At 46.8% G+C, this 20,193-nt stretch overlaps 1 long non-coding RNA gene and 1 pseudogene across 1 annotated transcript; both read left to right on the forward strand.

Moving 5' to 3' along the window:
• Window positions 1–488: 488 nt before the first annotated feature.
• Window positions 489–2,459, forward strand: LOC112927225 (L-lactate dehydrogenase B chain-like; annotated as a pseudogene).
• A 5,682-nt stretch (window positions 2,460–8,141) lies between these two features.
• On the forward strand, window positions 8,142–17,798 carry LOC140599395 (uncharacterized). Its single transcript, XR_012002220.1, has 3 exons — window positions 8,142–10,225; window positions 13,334–13,468; window positions 15,813–17,798. It is a non-coding gene; the product is annotated as an uncharacterized lncRNA (long non-coding RNA).
• The last annotated feature ends 2,395 nt before the right edge of the window (window positions 17,799–20,193 follow it).

Below are 20,193 nucleotides of genomic sequence, written 5' to 3' on the forward strand. Positions count from 1 at the left end.
TCACCATCATTTGTCTCTCTGCCTTTGGATTTCATCAGCAGAAAGTGGCTGAACCTAGTTTGTTTGGGATTGCTCCCCCTTTCCCCCCACCTCCTTCGCCAGAGCTGGTGCTCTTACACCTCTGTGCCTTGGCTATTCTTCTCTTGATTCTTCCCTATCGCCAATGGCCTGGCTGTTTGCTACTTAGAAACACAACAGACTGGCACATTAATGACACCCCTTTGGGGCCATGAACCCTGGAAACAAATTGTAGGGACTGAACCATCCAGGTCACTCATGTAGATGTCCTTGGTAAAGATTGGTTTTCTAATGAGACCAACAGGAATAAAACTGATGGAAAACTTTGTACTACTATCGTGGCAAAACCTGTACCATCATATATTGAGCACAAATTTATGGTTCAGGAATTACAAGCATATAGCATCAATTTCTACTATATGACCCGCCTCTTCCTCTCTCCTTGCGGATCCTGCGCCGGAGGAGACGCGCGCAGCTAACCCGGTCTCCTTCACGCAACCCTTACAGCCGCTGGTCTCGGGGCACAATGGCAACTCTTAAGGAAAAACTGATTGCACCAGTTGCAGAAGAGGCTGCAATCCCAAACAATAAGATCACTGTAGTGGGTGTTGGACAAGTTGGTATGGCATGTGCCATCAGCATTCTGGGAAAGTCTGTGGCTGATGAACTTGCCCTTGTGGATGTTTTAGAAGATAAACTCAAAGGAGAAATGATGGATCTACAGCATGGGAGCTTATTTCAACAGACACCTAAAATTGTGGCAGATAAAGATTACTCTGTGACTGCCAATTCTAAGATTGTGGTGGTGACTGCAGGAGTCCGCCAACAGGAGGGAGAGAGCTGCCTCAATCTGGTGCAAAGGAAAGTTAATGTCTTCAAATTCATTATTCCTCAGATAGTCAAGTACAGTCCTGATTGTATCATAATTGTGGTTTCCAACCCAGTGGATATTCTTACATATGTTACCTGGAAACTAAGTGGACTACCCAAGCACCGTGTGATTGGAAGTGGGTGTAATCTGGATTCTGCTAGATTTTGCTATCTTATGGCTGAAAAACTTGGCATTCATCCCAGCAGCTGCCATGGATGGATTTTGGGAGAACATCGTGACTCAAGTGTGGCTGTGTGGAGTGGAGTGAATGTGGCAGGTGTTTCTCTTCAGGAACTGAATCCAGAAATGGGAACAGACAACGACAGTGAAAATTGGAAGGAAGTGCATAAGATGGTGGTTGAAAGTGCCTATGAAGTCATCAAGCTAAAAGGATATACGAACTGGGCTATTGGATTAAGTGTGGCTGATCTCATTGAATCCATGTTGAAAAATCTCCAGGATTCATCCAGTGTCAACAATGGTGAAGGGCATGTATGGTATTGAGAACGAAGTCTTCCTGAGTCTTCCGTGTATCCTGAACGCTCGGGGCTTAACCAGTGTGATCAATCAGAAGCTGAAAATGATGAGGTTGCCCAGCTCAAGAAAAGTGCAGATACTTTGTGAGATATCCAGAAAGACCTAAAAGATCTGTGACTTCTGACTTCTAGGCTGTAGAAATTTAAAACCATGATGTGATTAACTGTGAGCCTTTAGTTTTTCATCCATATACATGGATCACAGTTTGCTTTTATCTTCCTAAATATGTGAATCTGGGCTCACAGAATCAAAGCCCATGCTTGGTTTAATGCTTGCAATATGAGCCTTGAACAAATAAAATTAACTACCGTAAAAAAAAAATTCTACTATATGAGGCAGAAAATAAGACTTTCTGATGCAGAGCCTGCCACTGCCTGCTAGGTTTGTGATTCCTGCCAAAAGCTTATGTTTCAAGGTAAGAGAGCCCAGGTTGCATGGGTGCTGCCTCTGCAAGCTCCTGGCCAACTGACATCAGAACTTTGATCCTTTTTGGGGGCCACCAGTGGTACTTTGCCACTGTTGACACTTTCTGAAGCTACAGTATTGCTGTTTTAATCTGATCAACCAACCTCAGCCGCACAGTTGGGGCCTTTGAAACTAATATGGGTCATGTGTTCAGCTTTCTGAACCATTTGTAGCCTGACAATAGTACACATTGTAGTTTAAGTGCCTGACAGTAAACTTTTGATTGCTGAGCCACTCACTTCAAAGATATCCATCTCAAATAAACATATTCTTAGCTACACAAATAGATAAAGAGCCAGGCCACTCTACCCATCATGTTCCCCTTTTGGAAAGCCCTGGGTAATCTAGATAACTGATCCCTTGAATGCTTTTCCTTTCCTGCACTTTTATTCCCACTCTTTTGTTTTAAATTCACCAATAAAGAGTAAACAGGACACCCTCAACCCCAATAAAGATAGAACCCGAGATACATGCACTGTCCCTCAATCCTAACCTGGCTATGTGGTCCCAGTTGTGCAACGTACCCCTGTAGGACTTGTGAGTAATAAACCTTGCTTTTTCAACGTTTCCTGATGCTTGTTGCTAAGGTGTGTCTTGTGGTCATAATAAGAACCACCACATTGGCTCTGGTGGGGGAAATGTAAAGTCACCAGAAGTGGTACACGTGCAAGTGAGTGCCCCCAGGCATTCCTAGCTAATAGTATCAATAGGGACAGACCAAGATCTACACAAAGCACACATTTTATCCCTAAAACCACTCAATGATTAGCTGACAGTAAAGGTAGTCCACAAACCTTCAACATCCATAGCCATGGTAGTATTCAAGTTTTGGAAGCATCTCCAAGAATTCAACTCAAAAAGATGGATGCTTCTGCCTCCCTCACCTATTGACTTGCACACAGTGTAAGATGATTTCATCACTCAATGAAGCTATTTCTAAAAAGGGATCATTGCCTTTTTGTTAGAGTTGGCAGTTAATTAGACTTTAACAGGACACCTGGAGGCCAGCCAAGGGGCGGGGGGGGCGGGGAGCCCTGGCCCGCTATTGGGAAAGTCAAGTGCTGGCAGCACTCCCAAAGACAAAGCTACAAGAAGCTGGACTGTTAAACAGGCAGGCCGAAGGCAAGGGACAAAACCCTGCTCTCGAAAAGCTCTCCTCTCCAAGTAATAACTATTCCACCCCATAGTTAACAACTATCAAGAAAAGATAGAAACCCACACCCGGGGGTATGCAACTTGCCCTTGAGAGAACATGTCTCACATCTCTGGAGTGTACTCCCACTTTAAAAAAATGCTTCACTTGCATTGCTTGTTTAGTCTATCATCATCCTTTTTTCCACAAGACAAAGAGCCTCCAGCAACACTGGGGACTGGTTGGCCAGAGGAGGCCTTAGGGCCTCGGGGTCTCCCTAGTCTTCACAGCACCATCTTGGCTATTTCTTTCCTTGGTAATGATAAGGACACAAGGGGTGGGAAGTAATATAGCACTATTTTAAAAGTTCTGGATTCTGCTGTGACCATTCCTAGGCATGATGCATCCTTTATTCCCCTGGTATATATATCACCATGGCAGTACATCCTCTGGAAGGCAGCCTGACTAGAAGGAGGTTTAGGGAATTTAAACCAAAATCTTTTTAAAATTTTTTAAAAATATATTTTATTTATTCATGAGAGACACAGAGAGAGGCAGACACACCGGCAGAGGGAGAAGCAGGCTCCATGCAAGGAACCAGGCGTAGGACTCAATCCTGGGTCTCCAGGATCAGGCCCTGGGCTGAAAGCAGATGCTCAACTGCTGGGCCACCCAGGCGCCCCCCTTAAATCGAATTCTTACTGAATTTTATGAAAGTGCCATGGAATCACCCGTACCAGTCCCTTCCAGAGCCAAGGGCTAGTTACGAGTAGGAGATTTTAGAAAGATTTTAGGGGTACCTAGAAGTCTTAGATGGTAGATCATATGACTCTTGGTATCAGAGTCATGAGTTTGACCCCATGTAGGCCATAGAGCCTACTTAATTAAAAAAAGAAACATGTTATGGTGCCTAGGTGGCTCAGTTGGTTAAATGTCTACCTTTGGCTTAGGTCATGATCCCAGGGTCCTGGAATCCAGTCCTGTATCAGGCTTTCTGCTCAGCAGGGAGTCTGCTTCTCCCTCTCCCTCTATGCCTCCCCACTGCTCGTTCTCTCTCTCTCTCTCAAATCTTTTTTTTTTAAACAAAGAAACATTTTTAAATGAAATTTTTTATCTACAGGGATGACAAATAACAATTTTGTGGCAGCAGAAAGAGAAAACCCTGGAACTGGAGGAGGGAATACCTCAGACCTGGGGGAAAGAGGGACATTAAAGATTTTTTTTATCTTTCAGAACTTCACTGGAACCTTCCTCATGAAGGTCATTGCCCTGATGCAGCATTGCCAAACTCCTGCAGGCATCTAAAATTTAACCAACTATTGAGTCTGGCGTCCTCTATCAGACAGCTCTGGCCATGATTTGACTATCTTACTTAACCTTACTGTGAAGTAATTGGAAAAAAAATAGGAGTGGCCCCAGTTCCTGCACCATGCAAAACACTGAAGAAACCTTCAGGTGCCTTTGTCATCCGCATTCTATAGCTAGCCCTCATTCTTGGAGGTGGACGAATACCACCTGACTGATGGGGTAGACAAATATGACAAATCAGAGAGCTGTCTTTGATCCCTGTAAGTACAAGGGCTATATTATTTTATTTGAATGGAATGCAGAAACACAAGGCTATCAGCTTTTAGAAAATCATACTGGAGCTACTCTCAACCTATACGCTATGATTGATTGAAGTACCTCAATGGTCCTTTTACACAATGCAACATTTTGGGGGCATTTTGTGTACCTTCCTGGCATAATTTTTGTGAATACCAGGCATAACTGTCCTGTCACCTGAAAACACGTTCATCTTAGGAATACTCATAAGGGGTCTCCAAGTGTTTAAGGATACATGACCAGTAGACCAGGTAGCCTTCAAATGACTGCAGAGCTTTCCCCAAAATGAGGAAAGATTACCAGAGAGATAACTGACTCATTACTGCACATATTAAAGGCAGCTTCTATACAATGCTGAGAAATTTGTTCCAACTTTTAGCTAAAGTGAGCAATGACTGGGCAGCCCGGGTGGCTCAGCAGTTTAGCACCACCTTCAGCCCAGGGCCTGATCCTGGAGACCCAGGATTGAGTCCCACATCGGGCTCCCTGCATGGAGCCTGCTTCTCCCTCTGCCTGTGTCTCTGCCTCTCTCTCTCTCTATCTCTCTCTCTCATGAATAAATAAAATCTTTTTAAAAATTAAAAAAAAATAAAGTGAGTAAGGACACCACCAAAGCACTGGAAGATAAAACCCACCAGCTGGATATGTTTCCTAGGACGGCCCAGAGGTACTCTACTGAATTGGTAAGGAACGGCTGGTGAAAGGGACACTGATACCCCTGAGCAGCTCTGTCATGGCTGTCTTCTAGCAGATCTGGGTTGATGCTGCCACAGACCTGGACTCCATCTCTCACTGGATATGACAGGATTCCAGAATGGCAGGGTCCACAAGGCAGCATTGAGCCATCGGAGGCAAAGTGTCTGTAATTAATGTGACATTGCTCAAATTGGAATGTCCACCCAGTAACCTTTCAGCCACAGGGGAAGAAGATGTCTCTAGAACATGTTGCTATGAGAGAGACAGATGAGTATCTGAGGGCAAGCACGATTTGTGCAAGCAAAAAAGCTGTCAAGAACAATGTTAGTGGCTGCAATGGGAAATTGTGACCCTCTCACCCCAGTGTCCAGACCAGGACCAGTTCTCAGACCCAGACTCACTGACTGAAGTGGAAGTAAGATCACCTCAAGCAAAGACTCTGAAGGCAATCGTACATGTATTCATAGAACCCATTCCCTCACTCCTTCCTCAAATGATACTGAGATCCTGAAGAAAGGGAAGTACTCCAATATTAGCAGCAGTTCTCTGATACAGGGTCTGCTGAGCTGCCATTGATAACAGAGCAGATAATGTGATGGTGATCATCCATTAGCGCGGGGACAGACAGAGGCAAGGTAACAAACATTGCTGGCACACGTCCTCCTCGTGACTTATGCCATGCATGGTGTCCTCTTCCTGGCCCTTGGCTGAAGAATCAACAGATCAACTAAGCAGCTGGCGGAATCCTCTCACCGGTTCCCTGACAGAGGGAGACGGAGTCACTACAGTAGCCAAGGCTACTCCTAACTGCCTTCCGTCAAAAGCCCCTCTCAACTGTCTTCTCCACCAACACAGGAGCAATACACAACTAAGGTAGGAACAGAAGTAATGTTTACCCAAAGGACTTAAGAATGGTGGGCCACGTTTCTTCCCAATTGAGATCCCTTTGTGGGCCCCTGAAAAATCCTTCCTTACTATGGCAGTTGCTTGTTCTGTGACCTCGGGTCACCCTTCAGGGGAATCATCTGAGACAGGGAGCAAGGCTCATCGACACCCTCCAGTTATCTTACCTTTGTGGCTGTAAGAAATTCACCCCAGGCCATGTTTCTTTTGGGAAGCTCCAGCCCATGTTTGAGCGTGGTGGCACTAAACCAGGGCCACACTGCTGCCCAAAGTAGGAGGCTGTAAAAGGTCGCTGTGGCTCCAGGGCTCCCCACTGGCCTGGGTAAACCAGATTCACACCTACTCTGTTGTCTGAGGCTCTTATAATATGATCGTATCTTTCCTCTCTCCTTTAGCATGAGAGGTATGGTGGCTTAAAGTCTCGCTCAGTCTACTCTTAACTCCTCCCCCTTTATCCTTACAAACTTTCCTTCCATGAACCTCCCGAAGGTCTAATCCTGTCTTGACATCCACTTCTCCAAAGACAGTGGTGCTGATAGTGATCTGCCAAAAGAGCAAAATGAGCTTAGGGCCATGCTCAGTCAACACTCAGCTGTCAAGGAGGACTCTCTCCCAAGAAGAATGTGAAGAAAAGGCAATCCCTGGCACAAGGTGGTAGTTAGCCTAATGCTGAGGAATTTACCAGCGGTGACCCAGGGAAAAGTCCTGACAGGGCAACACTCTCTCATGTGCAATAAATTAGGCATTTGAACCACATGCAAGCTGTAATGTCTCCAAGGATGGCAGATTTGGTGGGTTATGACCAAGTTGTGTTGAGGCCCTGTCAAAGGTAATGAGAAAAAAGGGAACTGGGGGACTCTCCTAGGTTACTAAACAGTAAAGGCCTTATATGAATGCCAGAAAGCTTCTTTAGTTGCTTACCAAAGGGCCCTTATCTCCTGGCATGGAAGAGAAATCATAGCTGAGGAGCAATCTCAGTATCAGAGGGCCCAAGAGCTGCAGGGACTTTTCCATAGTCCTCCAGAGCAAGTATATAATTATGCTAGGGAAACCAGGTGTTTTAAACAGGAGATTGTGACCTCTGGGTATATATCCCTGAAAATATGGGCTCCACAGGATCATATGAATTCTCAGAGCTTGTCTTCCCACAAGGAACCGTCCCCACTCCTCCTGGCTGCCCTCCCTCACATGGGGGCTGCTGTGCCATACCTGGCATAACCTGGCTGGATAAGTCCCAAGCCCCACTCTGAGAAGAATAGGATCACACCAAAGTAGATGCAAGAATCCATGTGAGGCAAGGACAATGGTCCCAGGGAATGAGGCCCATGCACTTCTTTTTTTTTTTTTTTTTTTTTTTTTTTTAAATTTATGATAGTCACAGAGAGAGAGAGAGGCGCAGAGACACAGGCAGAGGGAGAAGCAGGCTCCATGCACTGGGAGCCCGACGTGGGATTCGATCCCGGGTCTCCAGGATCGCGCCCTGGGCCAAAGGCAGGCGCCAAACCGCTGCGCCACCCAGGGATCCCGGCCCATGCACTTCTAGGGGAACTCTTAGAAGCAGGTAGAAAACAATAGCCTGTCCTGGGCAAAGTCGAAATGCTTCATTTACCATGCTTGTTGGCAGAACAAGGCTGAGAGAGATAGGCATGCTACCCTGCATATATGATGTGAGCCCAGAGGACCCATCGGAATGTACTTGGTAAAGACCCAGAACAGACCAGTGGTTGCCAGAGGAAGAGGCAGAGGGGTGAGCAATATAGGAGTGGGGGGGGGGGGTCAAAAGGCACAAATTTCCAGTCGTGTCATCAATAAGCCCTGGGGAGGTAGTGTACAGCATGGTGACCATCGTTAATAATACTGCATTCTGTATTTGAAAGTTATTGAGAGAGTAGATTTTCAAAGTTCTCATGGCAAGAAAAAGCTTTCCTGTAACAATGTATGGTGACAGATGCTAACTAGACTTATGGCTGTGTCGATTGCCATATGTACACACGTTGAACAATTACACTGCCAACTTGAAACGGATATGATGCTACAGGTCAATATGCTACAGGTCAATTATACCTCAATGAAAGGAAAACAACCAAACTGCTGGTGCAAGGAGAAATATCACCTCTTAGGAGTTCAATTGTGTCTCTCCTCTACAGGCCAGTCTGATGATAAGACAGATTGGCACGGAACCCTGTTTTTTAGCACCTATGGCAATAATGAGGTCTCTCTAAGTAACAGAGGCCAGGTGGCCACAGCCAGGGACCCACGATGACCCTAAAACTGGTCAAGATTGGAGAGGTAGCGAAGAGGATTCACCTATAGGGACTTTTGTGGTGGTCAAAAGCACAAGATCTCCAGTGGCAAACAGAGCGCTTCGTAACATCTACAATGGAAGAAGGCAAAACTGGCAGAGGAGGAGGCTGAGAATGGTTGCAACGATAAAAAATCATGATGCTTGTGCAGTTCCTAGAGCAAAGATGATTTGCAAAGGCAGACACCTATGAACTGAACAGACAGATGACTGTGTCCCTAGGAGGAAGGACCAGTCAACATAATGGGACACAAGGTAACCTATCAATTCTCCCAGTCCCACGCCTACACTAGCTTGATGGCCATTACCCTGAGAGCCTGTACACTAGGAATAGAGAAATACTTCGGATTCTTAGACACTGTCTCAGCATTGACATTAATACTCAGAACTCCAAAGCATCATCATAGACCATGTTAAGGTGGAAGCTTATGGGCATCAGGCAGTAAGTGGAGTCCTAGCTGATACACAGCCCACAGTGAGTTCAGTGGTCTGCAGCCCAAGCCCGGGGTCGCTTCCCCAAGTCTCCAGGTATATGACTGGCCTTGGTGTCTTTGGCAGTTAGAACAACATGCCCACAGGGTGCTTGGCATGTGGAGTAACAGCTCTCATCGTCACACTGCAGGTGGAAGACTCTTCGTTGTAGTTGTTATTTTTAAAGGGAGATTTCTTGAGGTATAACTGGTATAGAATATAATCCGCCAAATGTATGGGGTCATGACGCCGCTACCCCAGTCAAGACATGGAACACATAACCTTTGCCCCCAGGACCTTCCCTGTGCCCCTTTGCAGTCAGCCCCCTCCCTCCAGTCCCTGACGACCACCAATCTGCTCTCTGTCCCCACAGTTTTGCCTTTCCCCCGATGTCATAGGAAATAGAGCCACACAGTCCTGCAGTCAGTCTACTGGATCTGACTTTGTTCACTCAGCACGATTTTGAGATCCACCCCCATGTTGTTGCGTGAGTCAGTAACTGGTTCCTCTTTATTGCCAAGTAGCAGTCCATCGTGTGGCTATACCACTCTTGGTTGATTCATTCGCCGCTGATGGACATTTGGGTTGTTTTCACTTTGGGGCTATTGTGAACAAAGCTGTTGTGAGCATCTGCCTGCAGTTCTTTGTACGGACCCATGTTCTCCGTGCCATTTAGAAGGAGGATCGCTGAGTGTGTAGTCCAGTGTGTGCTGACCTTGGTAGGAAACAGACAAACTGTTTTCCAATGACCTCTATAGTTTTGCATCCGACCCCCCCTCCCCCGGCAATAGAGGAGAACTATGGTTGCTTCATATCCTCCTTGGCCCTTGGTATTGTCAGTCTTAACATTTGTTTTTGCCACCCCAGTGGCTGTGTCTGGCATCTTACTGTGGTTTAAAATGTTTCTTTATTTGAGATAGCTGACACACAGTGTTACATTACTTTCAGGTGTACAATACAGTTGATTCGATTTCTTCCAGTAAGTCCTGCTCTGCTCGCCACAAATGAAGCTACCATCTGTCACAATGCTGTTGCAACATCATTGACCTTATTCCCTAGGCTGTGCCTTTTATTCCCGTGATTTATTCATTGGCGGACAGTAGATCCTGGTGCCAAGTGCCAATGCAGAAACACATGTTTGACAAGGACATAGTCAACAGGGGCTCAGACCTGTCGTGGATGAAGATCCAGGCCACTCTACCACGTAAGCCACCTGGACGAGAAGGTAAGAGAGCTCTAGAAAACACGGACGGATCACAATGGCTCAGAGTGGCACTCCTGTTGATTCTCTCTTGCTGTGTCCTTCCTCGACCCTTTCGTGCTATTCTCACCTGGACTCCATACTTTCAGCAAGAACTTGGATCTGAGGCCTGAGGCATTTCCATAGCACTAATGTACCACATGTCCCTTATGGGACCCTCTTCTTCTCTTGCACGATTTCTGAAGCGATCTCTTCCTGTTCCCTTTTGTGTAAATGTTTTGTCCGTACACGTATCAGACGGTCAGTTCTGCCTCGTACTTTACAGACAGCCTGTGCTCAGGCAATTCCTAAGGTATGAAATGTGAGTTCCTACGGCTCCAACAGCCAGGGGCCTTAAGCCGTGATGTATCAGTCAGGGATGGACAGTTCCTCCTGTGATGGTTTTATAATCAAGACGCAATGGGGGCACATGGGGGGCTCAGTCAGTTAAGTGTCTGCCTTCAGCTCAGGTCATGATTCCAGAATCCTGGGATGGAGCCCTGGGTCAGACTCCCTGCTCAGCAGGTGAGTCTGCTTCTTTCCCTCTCCCTCTGCCCCTCTCCCTCCCTGCTCGTGCATGTGCACCCTCTCTCTCTCTCTCTCTCTCTCTCTCTCTCTCTTTCACTCAATTTCACTTCACTGTCTCTCTCAAATCAATAAACGAACTCTAAAAAAAAAAGTGATAAAGATACAACGGCAAACTCATTCTGCTGGAATACCTCAGGTTTAGCATAGCCCAAGAGGAATAATGAGAATAGCGAGAATAATGGCATATATTAAGTGCCTAACGTGTTCCAGGCCCTTCTTGGGTGCTTTCCTCTGATCACCACAAAATCCTGGGAAAGTGCATTGCATCTCCCAATGTAACATGGACCTTGAAACTCACGGCCTGAGCCTTTGTCCAAGAGCCCGTACTTGGCAGGCGGTAGGTAGATCTGTTGGCACCCACGTGCCTTGACAGAAAAGTTCTTACCATCCTACCATATCTTCCAACTGTCACTTTAAGTGCCATTTGTTTAACAGGAGCAGTAAAATGAACAAATAACAGAAATCTAGTATATGGCAATTGGGAAATGGTCCAAAAACTTGTTAAATATGGTGCGTACCCATGCCAACAAGGTTTGCTTACCCAATCATTTGTAAAACGCTGGATTCCACACTTAACAAACACACAGGTTACTTTTTTTTTTTTTTTTGCCAGGACACTTTATTTGAAGATGACAAGCTCAGGATAAATACGGGAATGTATAATTATAAGAGTGATTATTGATCATTTTTGCCGCGGTCAATGTTATTTTGTCCATTTTGTGCATATCACTGGTATTAACTAACTGAAATATTGATGCTTCGAAGGTTTATGTTTTGTGCTCCTCAGTACCTTTTTTTTAATTGGAAAAGGAGTCCAATGATTAACCCAGTCAGGAAAAGTAATGTACGAATCAATATTAAAGCTAGTGCCATGTTTACACTAACAGTTACTTTGCCTCTTAGAACATATTCTCTGTCCGGTGGAGGGCCACTATCTATACTACCACCTGCTCCTTTCTCTTCACATGTTGGGGGGTTCCAACCTCTCATACAGTGACAGTGTTTCTTGCTGTTACACACCCCTCTGAAATTGCATGTACTGACATCACAGTCAAAACCCAAATCTTGATAAAAAGTACAATTCTGATTCAAGCAGTATTTTCCTGGGCCACATGTTGCCCCATCCACGACAAGCCCCATTTGTGGCAATTCTGTTCCATGGTGTGCATCATATCCAAAGCATTTTTCTTGATTAATATCTGTTACTACTATGTGACGAAATGTAACATGGTCACCTCCACCAGGAACTTGTTCAACATCACGACAGTGCAGCATTCCACAAAGAACATCATCTTCTTCACAGCTAACAGTTTTTCCTCCTCCTCGTACCAACCTCACCCCACAGTTCCCAAATCGATCACCTAATACGTTCAGTTTTTCATAGCATGCTGGTGCAGCATCTTTTATTCCATAGCCAAAAAGGGATTGACACTGCATATCACGATCAGTACAGTTTCCTCTCACACAGACAGCTAACGTTGAACATGGGGTTCCATCCTGGGTGTAAACGTCATTAGGGCAATTATGCGATCTCCCATCACAGTATTCTGGGAGATCACAAACTCCGAGTATGTCTCTGCAAAGCAGTCCAGGTTGAGCATATTTGCAGTTAACGCAACAGGATCCTTCACTGCATTCACTCCCAAGGGAAAGGGCACAATTGGTCTCACAACATTTATTGTCATTGCAGTCTTTAAGGGAGCCACAGTCACATTCTTCCAACTGATTTCTAATCTTGTCACCACAACGAGGAGCTACATAAGGAAAATTAGTGTATGGTACATTTGGTATGCTCATACAAGGATCCCATCCACTAACCCGACGGTGCAGGTTGTCATAAGAACAATTACTCAACATATCCATTAAACCAGGCTGTTCAGTCATGACACAGTGGCTTCTTCTAAAACATTTACAACCAAATACATCATGGACAAGGTTTAAACTGTGACCTAAGGTGTGTGCTGAAATACCCCCAGCCAAGAATATGTGATAATTTGCTACATACACAAACATTGCTCCCCAGTTGGGGTTGCATGTTCCACCGTGGTGGGCAAAGTATATACTTCCTACAATCTTATGTCCTGTAAGAAGTAGGGAAGTATCATGTACAATCTTATAGAAAAATCCATAATATTTCCACAACCCAAAGTCTTCTACAGCAGAATATGCTGATTTTTTATTTGTTATTTCTACATGATCCCGATCATTCCATATGCACAAAAGACGTACATAGACATTTATAAGAGATTGTTGGTAAATTGTGTGAAGTATGCTGTTTATCATTACCACACCCTCTATTGCCTGTGTGATATTAGGCCTCATCAAATATAAAGAGTGAGAAATTGTATAGTGAATTTTTAAGTATTTCCTATGTGGCCACCACAAATACACAGGGCCTGCTCTAGGAGTTCCAGCAAGTATTGCCTCCTCATATGCTTGACCTGTATCTTGCTCTCCAATCTTACACTTTTGAGCCTCTGATGATCTTCCTTCTGTCACAAGCAGGGAAACCACGTGCTCAAATGTGGAAGAAGCCTCCAGCGGTTTTATTTCATACGTGAAGTCATCGACCTGCAGCATGCCACGCAGACCCCCATTGCAGGTGTCCAGCGTGCCCATGGACCCAGGGACCCCTTCCAGGTAGCTGTAGTAGTAGCAGTCTCGGGGGACAAAAGGGTAGTCCTCCTGCATGGCACCCTGATCGTTATCAGTGATCACAGGAAAATGTCTGGGCAGCAGGTTCTTCTTAACTTTCATGTGAACCACATGTCTTTGCCCCCTGAAGTGAATCTTATAGGAGAGGTGGCCTTGTCTCTCCATTCCACCCACCCTGTGGGACACCTTCCTGGGGATCACGACTTCAGAGGAAGTGAAGCGCCATCCTGGGAGGGCACGGGAGCAGCAGCCTGGGGACAGGAGTAGCCAGAGCAGAGGCAGCCAGAGATTACCTGTCAAGTGGGCCTGGGCCCAGGCAGGCCCCATAAGTGAAGGAGCCTGTGACCACAGAAGATGTAATCAGGCGGGAGGTAGGCAAGATGATCCCTGAAACAGCAACTTTTCTAGCGGTGGAGTCCTGAGGAGAGCAGAGAGGGACTGGGGACTAGGCCTCCCCAGGGGGGGGTGGGGGAGTGGGGGGTGGGGGGGAGGCAGAGAAGCTGTTACATAATAATGATGTGCTCAGTAGGGGAGGCTGTGCTCAGTGAGCTGGGTGTCTGAGCACAGGGGACCTAGAGAAGAGAAAAGATGGGAGGCACTGGGAATAGTAGTGTGTGTCCCTGGGCCAAAAGGTCCCACGGTCTCTTGGAGAAGGCACACGGGAAGAATCAGTGCACTTGGTGGAAGTTCAGTGAGGGAAGGACTTCTCTTTCTCAAACTAAATGGCATAAGCGATCGACACATAGTTAACACGGAGGTTGGAGAGGACAGTGGGAGTTTCTTCAAATAATGCTGAGGAGAGAATTAGATTCGCTCACACTTTACAACACTTGAGTGCACTTGGCGATGATTGATGGAAAGAAATTGTAAATGGAGGTCATGAGCAGAAAAGTTAGCGTGTATAATAAAACAAGTCAGTCCCCAGACTTTTAGAGCCACTCATACATTGTTTCAGCCCACAACAGCCATAGGCACAGGGAGAACTGTGGTATGGGTGTCCCACCCCTGTCTGGCAAAGCTGCGGAGGTAGGATCGCTACCGCGGTGTATCTGGAAGGCAGGCCTTCCACTCTAGTGGGTCCAGGAGGTGGAATGGGATCCCCAGAGAGAGGAGCATGGAGCCAAAGAGGATTACTCTCTTGCCTTAAGGTTCTGGACTTGCTTGGGATCTGTCACTCCTTTCTTCCCTATTTCTTCCTTTTGGAATGGCAGTGTCCATCCTTTGCCTGTCCCGCTGTTGTATCTTGGAGGCATCTAACTTATTTTATTTTACTTTTTTTGTATTTTTTTTAATTGGAGTTCGATTTGCCAGCATATAACACCCAGTGCCCATTCCGTCAAGTGCCCCCCTCAGTGGCCGTCACCCAGTCACCCCATCCCCCTGCCCACCTCCCCCCTTCTGCTACCCCTTGTTCGTTTCCCAGAGGTAGGAGTCTCTCATGTTCCGTCACCCTCTCTGATTTTTCCCACTCATGGTCTCTCCTTTCCCCTATAATCCCTTTCACTATTTTTTTATATTCCCCATATGAGTGAAACCATATAACGTTTGTCCTTCTCGATTGACTTACTTCACTCAGCATAAAACCTCCAGTTCCATCCACGTCGAAGCAAATGGTGGGTATTTGTTGTTTCTAATGACTGGGTAATATTCCATTGTATACATAGACCACAGCTTCTTTATCCATTCATCTTTCGACGGACACCGAGGCTCCTTCCACAGTTTGGCTATTGGGGACATTGCTGCTATAAACATTGGGGTGCAGGTGTCTCTGCTTTTCACTGAATCTGTATCTTTGGGGTAAATCCCTAGTAGTGCAATTGCTGGGTCGTAGGGTAGCTCTATTTTTTAACTCTTTGAGGAACCTCCACACTGTTTTGCAGAGTGGCTGTACCAGTTCACATGCCCACCAACGGTGCAAGAGGGTTCCCCTTTCTCCACATCCCTTCCAACATTTGTTGTTTCCCGTCTTGTTCATTTTCCCCATTCTCACTGGGGTGAGGTGGTATCTCATGTGGTTTTGATTTGTATTTCCCTGATGGCAAGGGATGCGGAGCATTTTCTCATGTGCTTATTGGTCATGTGTATGTCTTCTTTGGTGAAATTTCCGTTCCTGTCTTTTGCCCATTTCATGATTGGATTGTTTGTTTCTTTGCCGTTGAGTTTAATAAGTTTTTTATAGACCTTGGATGCGAGCCCTTTATCTGATACGTCATTTGCAAATATCTTCTCTGGTTCCGTTGGTTGTCTTTTAGTTTTGTTGTGCAGGAGCCTTTTATCTTGATCAAGTCCCAATGGATCATTTTTGCTTTTGTTTCCCCTGCCTTCACAGATACATCTTGCGAGAAGTTGCAGTGGCCAAGTTCAGAAAGGGTGTTACAATTGAACCCAAAAGCATAAGTATCTAGGAATAAACCTAACCAAAGAGGTAAAGGATCTATACCCTAAAAACTACAGAACACTTCTGAAAGAAATTGAGGAAGACACAAAGAGATGGAAAAATATTCCATGCTCATGGATTGGAAGAATTAGTATTGTGAAGATGTCAATGCTACCCAGGGCGATTTGCACGTTCAGTGCAATCCCTATTAAAATACCATGGACTTTCTTCAGAGAGTTGGAACAAATCATCTTAAGATTTGTGTGGAATCAGAAAAGACCCCGAACAGCCAGGGGAATATTGAAAAAGAAAACCAGAGCCGGGGGCATCACAGTGCCAGACTTTAAGTTATACTACAAAGCTGTGATCATTAAGACAGTGTGGCACTGGCACAAAAACAGACACAAAGATCAATGGAACAGAATAGAGAACCCAGAAATGGGCCCTCAACTCTGTGGTCAACTAATATTCGACAAAGCAGGAAAGACTATCCACTGGAAAAAGGACAGTCTCTTCAATAAATGGTGCTGGGAAAATTGGACAGCCACGTGCAGAAGAATGAAACTAGACCATTCTCTTACACCAGACACAAAGATAAACTCAAAATGGATGAAGGATCTAAATGTGAGACAAAAATCCATCAAAATCCTAGAGGAGAACACAGGCAACACCCTTTTTGAATTTATTTATTTATTTTTATTCAGAAAATATCCACGTATTATTGAAAGATCCAGAGTGAGGCTTGGTCGGAAGGTGCTCTGAATTCATCTGGGCCATCATGTGGCCAATGTCACATTTCACTCTCTTTTCTCCCCATTTGCTCCAGGCATGATCTCCTAGGGTCCAAGTAGCATACCATTCACCTCTAGAGTGATTAAAGCTCTGGAAGGGGATGGAGTCTAGAGGGGAATGCCAGCTTGGTCCTGTTCTGAGAGGAGCCCTCTTCGGGGCTGCAGACTGCTGGATTCTGAAGGCTTAAAGAGACGTGTGTGTGTGTGTGTGTGTGTGTGTGTGTGTGTGTGTGTGACTCATAAACAGTTTATGGTGTCTTCAGGATGCAGTGTAGACAGAGAACGGTCTCTCAGAGACAGAGAATCTTTATCCCAGTGAGTTGGCTCATTTGTTGTTTTCATAGGCAGCTGGAGTCTTCCTCTGGGAATACTCAGAACTCCTCGGTCCCCACGGTGTACACAATACACTACAGATGGTGGTGTCACACAGAGGATGGACACCAGGTGCAGTGCCGCATGCTGGGGATGCCTTTGTTGAAGTAGGACAGGAAGGTGTGCTACTCCACAGGGTGTCAGGCTGTAGGCGACCACATGCTCTGTCTGCATCAGATTCCCCAGCTCACGGGGGCCCATGGTCCCAGCGGCACCAGGGTCACCCTGTTGTCCACAACTATGGGACCGACCTTTAAAGTCACAATTAGTATTTTTAAAGATTTTACTTACTTACTTATTGATTCATTTTTCTATCTATCTATCTATCTATCTATCTATCTATCTATCTATTTATTTGAGAGACAGAGAGAGCACAAGCGGGGAGCAGGAGGAGGGAGAAGCAGACTCCCCAGTGAGCAGGGAGACTGACAAGGGGCTCCATCCCAGAACCCGAGATCACAACCCGAGCCGAAGGCAGACGCTTAACTGACTGAGCCACCCAGGCGCCCTAAGTTGTTATGACATATCTTCTTTTCCACCTTTGAGCTAATCAAGAGAGGAAAAGAGAGAAGTTGCTATGCAATGTATTTTGTTGAATAATTTACAGAATTCATAGTCTGGCACCGTGTCACCTTATATATGAAAGGATGTTGTAATGAGACATAGTGAATACTCCTAGGAAACTACTGGGATGATAATCTCTCCTAAAGGACTTAAAGGCTTCCCCCCCCCCTGTAATTTTTATTTACAAAAATAAACAGCATTTGAGTACTGATCTCTTTTTCTCCTCGTACCAGAAAGGAAACAAAGAACATGAACAATCTACCGCCTAGCCAGAAAAAAAGTGTTTTATAACCTCAAAACAAATGTTTACTCACCAAGAGCCGTAAATGGCTCAAATTGGAGATTTTGGTGGGATTTTCATCAGTAACTAAACTACTGAAGCTGCAAACCATCAATTGTCTCTCTCCTACACTTCTGAAAACCTTTGTGTTGGAATCAATCTTTTGTTCTAATTTTTGAAGCATGACCACTGTAAAATGACCATATTCATTCGGCTGGCACCTTAAAAACATGGAGCATGAATTTGTAGAATGAACAAATGAGCAATTTTTCCTGTGTGCTTAAAGTCCGATATGGCTCTGTCACTGAAGTGCAGGGTGCAGAAAGCATAAACCCCTAGTGTGAATCCACCCGCACTCCACAAATGAGGGCACTGAGGTCCAGAGAAGGACAGTGACTTGGCCAAGGTCACACGGCAAGCAGAACCCAGGTCTCTGACTCTCAGTTCAGAGAGGCCTGGGACTCTAAGATGGGCATCCTCCATGCTGGATCTCCAGTGCCCCCAGCCCCCATCGGGCAGAGAAGGAAGCATGTGAACCTCAGAGGGCAAGACAGATGCCAGACCTGGGGTGGTGGCAGACGTGCATGTTTTGGAAGTTCCCTGAGGGCTCTGACTGCCTCACACACACACAGCCTGGAATAGAGAGGAGCAGACTGGGCCTGAGGGAGCAGCCATGCCAGGAGTGGGAAGTGGCTCTTGCCCCACGGCCCAGGAGAAGGGACATGGAGATGGCCTGGCAGGGCTGCTGGGTGGGAGTCGGAGGAGCAGGCGGCTGCTGGCCTTTTGGCCACCACCACTTGCTCAAATTCCCCTACCCAAGTGTGACTGGGAGCCACTGAGCCAGGGGTCACATGTCCCCCAACCCCTGTTTCTTTGCCTCATCCATCATAGCAGGCCTCACCTGCTGTGATTGGCTGTGTCCCCTGCCTTGTGCATCCCTGTTCTCAGACTGAGAGTTTTCCAAGTCAGATTAACCCTGTGTTCCCAGCGCCCAGCCCGGGTCCCAGCCCAGATAGGCAGATACCCAGTGACCGTTTGGGACAAGCCAGAGGGATGAGTGCTAATGGTGGAGTTTCAGGCCCACAGATATGGCTAGCCCTCATCAAGACAGTCCCCTTCAGCAGGACCACACACAGTTCTGGGCTTGCCTGATGCAGAGTTAATAGGCATGGCTACCCCCATGGGGATGGGGCCGAGGTGAGGGAAAGGGTGCCCGAGGGCTGTGACAGGGTCTTGGGGGAATGTGAAGACGACTGCAGTCGGGTGACTGGTGCTCCCCTGGGTGGAGAGCAAATTGGCTCGGGCTTGGGGCTGGGGTTGCAGCAGGGAGCAGGATGGGTGGGTGAGATTCCTACAGAACTCAGTCCAGTGGAGGGGACAGAGGACAAATGAGAAAAGCAGCCAACAGAAGATGCCAGGTGTCAGGGAGGATCTCCTGAGGAGAGGACATTTCAGCAAGACTCCGGGTTGAGAAGAAGCTGCAGTGCAGGGTGGGGACAGCCCCCAGGTCGAGGGCACAGAGGCCGGCGTGCCGGGAACCCCCAGTGCAGTGGTAACGAAGTGAGTGGGAGAGTGGGCTGAATCCTGCAAGGGACAGGTAGGGCTTCTCAGAGGTGGCAGGAATACCCCGCCCACACACGCGCGTGCCCGCGCGCACTTCAGGGATGCTTGGCAGAGCCTGGGCGCCCTATCTTGGTCACCGTCCTTTGGGTCAACAATGCTGACACAGCCACACCCTCTTACCTGGGCAGGGTGGGGCAGGTTGGGGGAGCAGTGGGCCTGGACCGTTCTACGGAGATGGTACCCCATCACCATCACCTTCTTTGTGGCAGCTACCCTTACTGAGGCGCCCAGGGGGCAGGCGCTTTGTGAACTCACCTTACTCCATTATCCTCACAGTGACCAGGTGGTGAGGAGTCAGGCCCAGGGGGCCCAGAGACCTGCTAAAACTCATAGCCGGCAGCGGCAGAACTCACACACCTACACAGGATTTGGGGGCAATGTCTAGGCTACCCCCTTCAGCTCTGCCCAGAGCAAGGGCTCCCCGACCCCCTCCCCGGCTCTGGCAGGTGACTGAACCAGCCTCGAGAGCCCAGTGGCCCGGAGAGCTGCACCTGCCCAGACCCCAGTACTTGAGGATCCCCCTCTCCAGCCTGTGACACTGTGAGCCCCCCAGGAGGTACTCTGCAAGGCTGGGCTTCAGTGACTCGATATTATTGTACTGGAGTATAGTTGACATCCATGTGACATAGTTTCTGGTCCACAACAGTGAGTGGGCCAGTGTAAACATCACCACAGCTATGCCTCTCTGACAAGTGCAGCTACC

This window comes from Vulpes vulpes, chromosome 6 (genome assembly GCF_048418805.1).
Source record: "Vulpes vulpes isolate BD-2025 chromosome 6, VulVul3, whole genome shotgun sequence".
NCBI classification, from domain to species: domain Eukaryota; kingdom Metazoa; phylum Chordata; class Mammalia; order Carnivora; family Canidae; genus Vulpes; species Vulpes vulpes.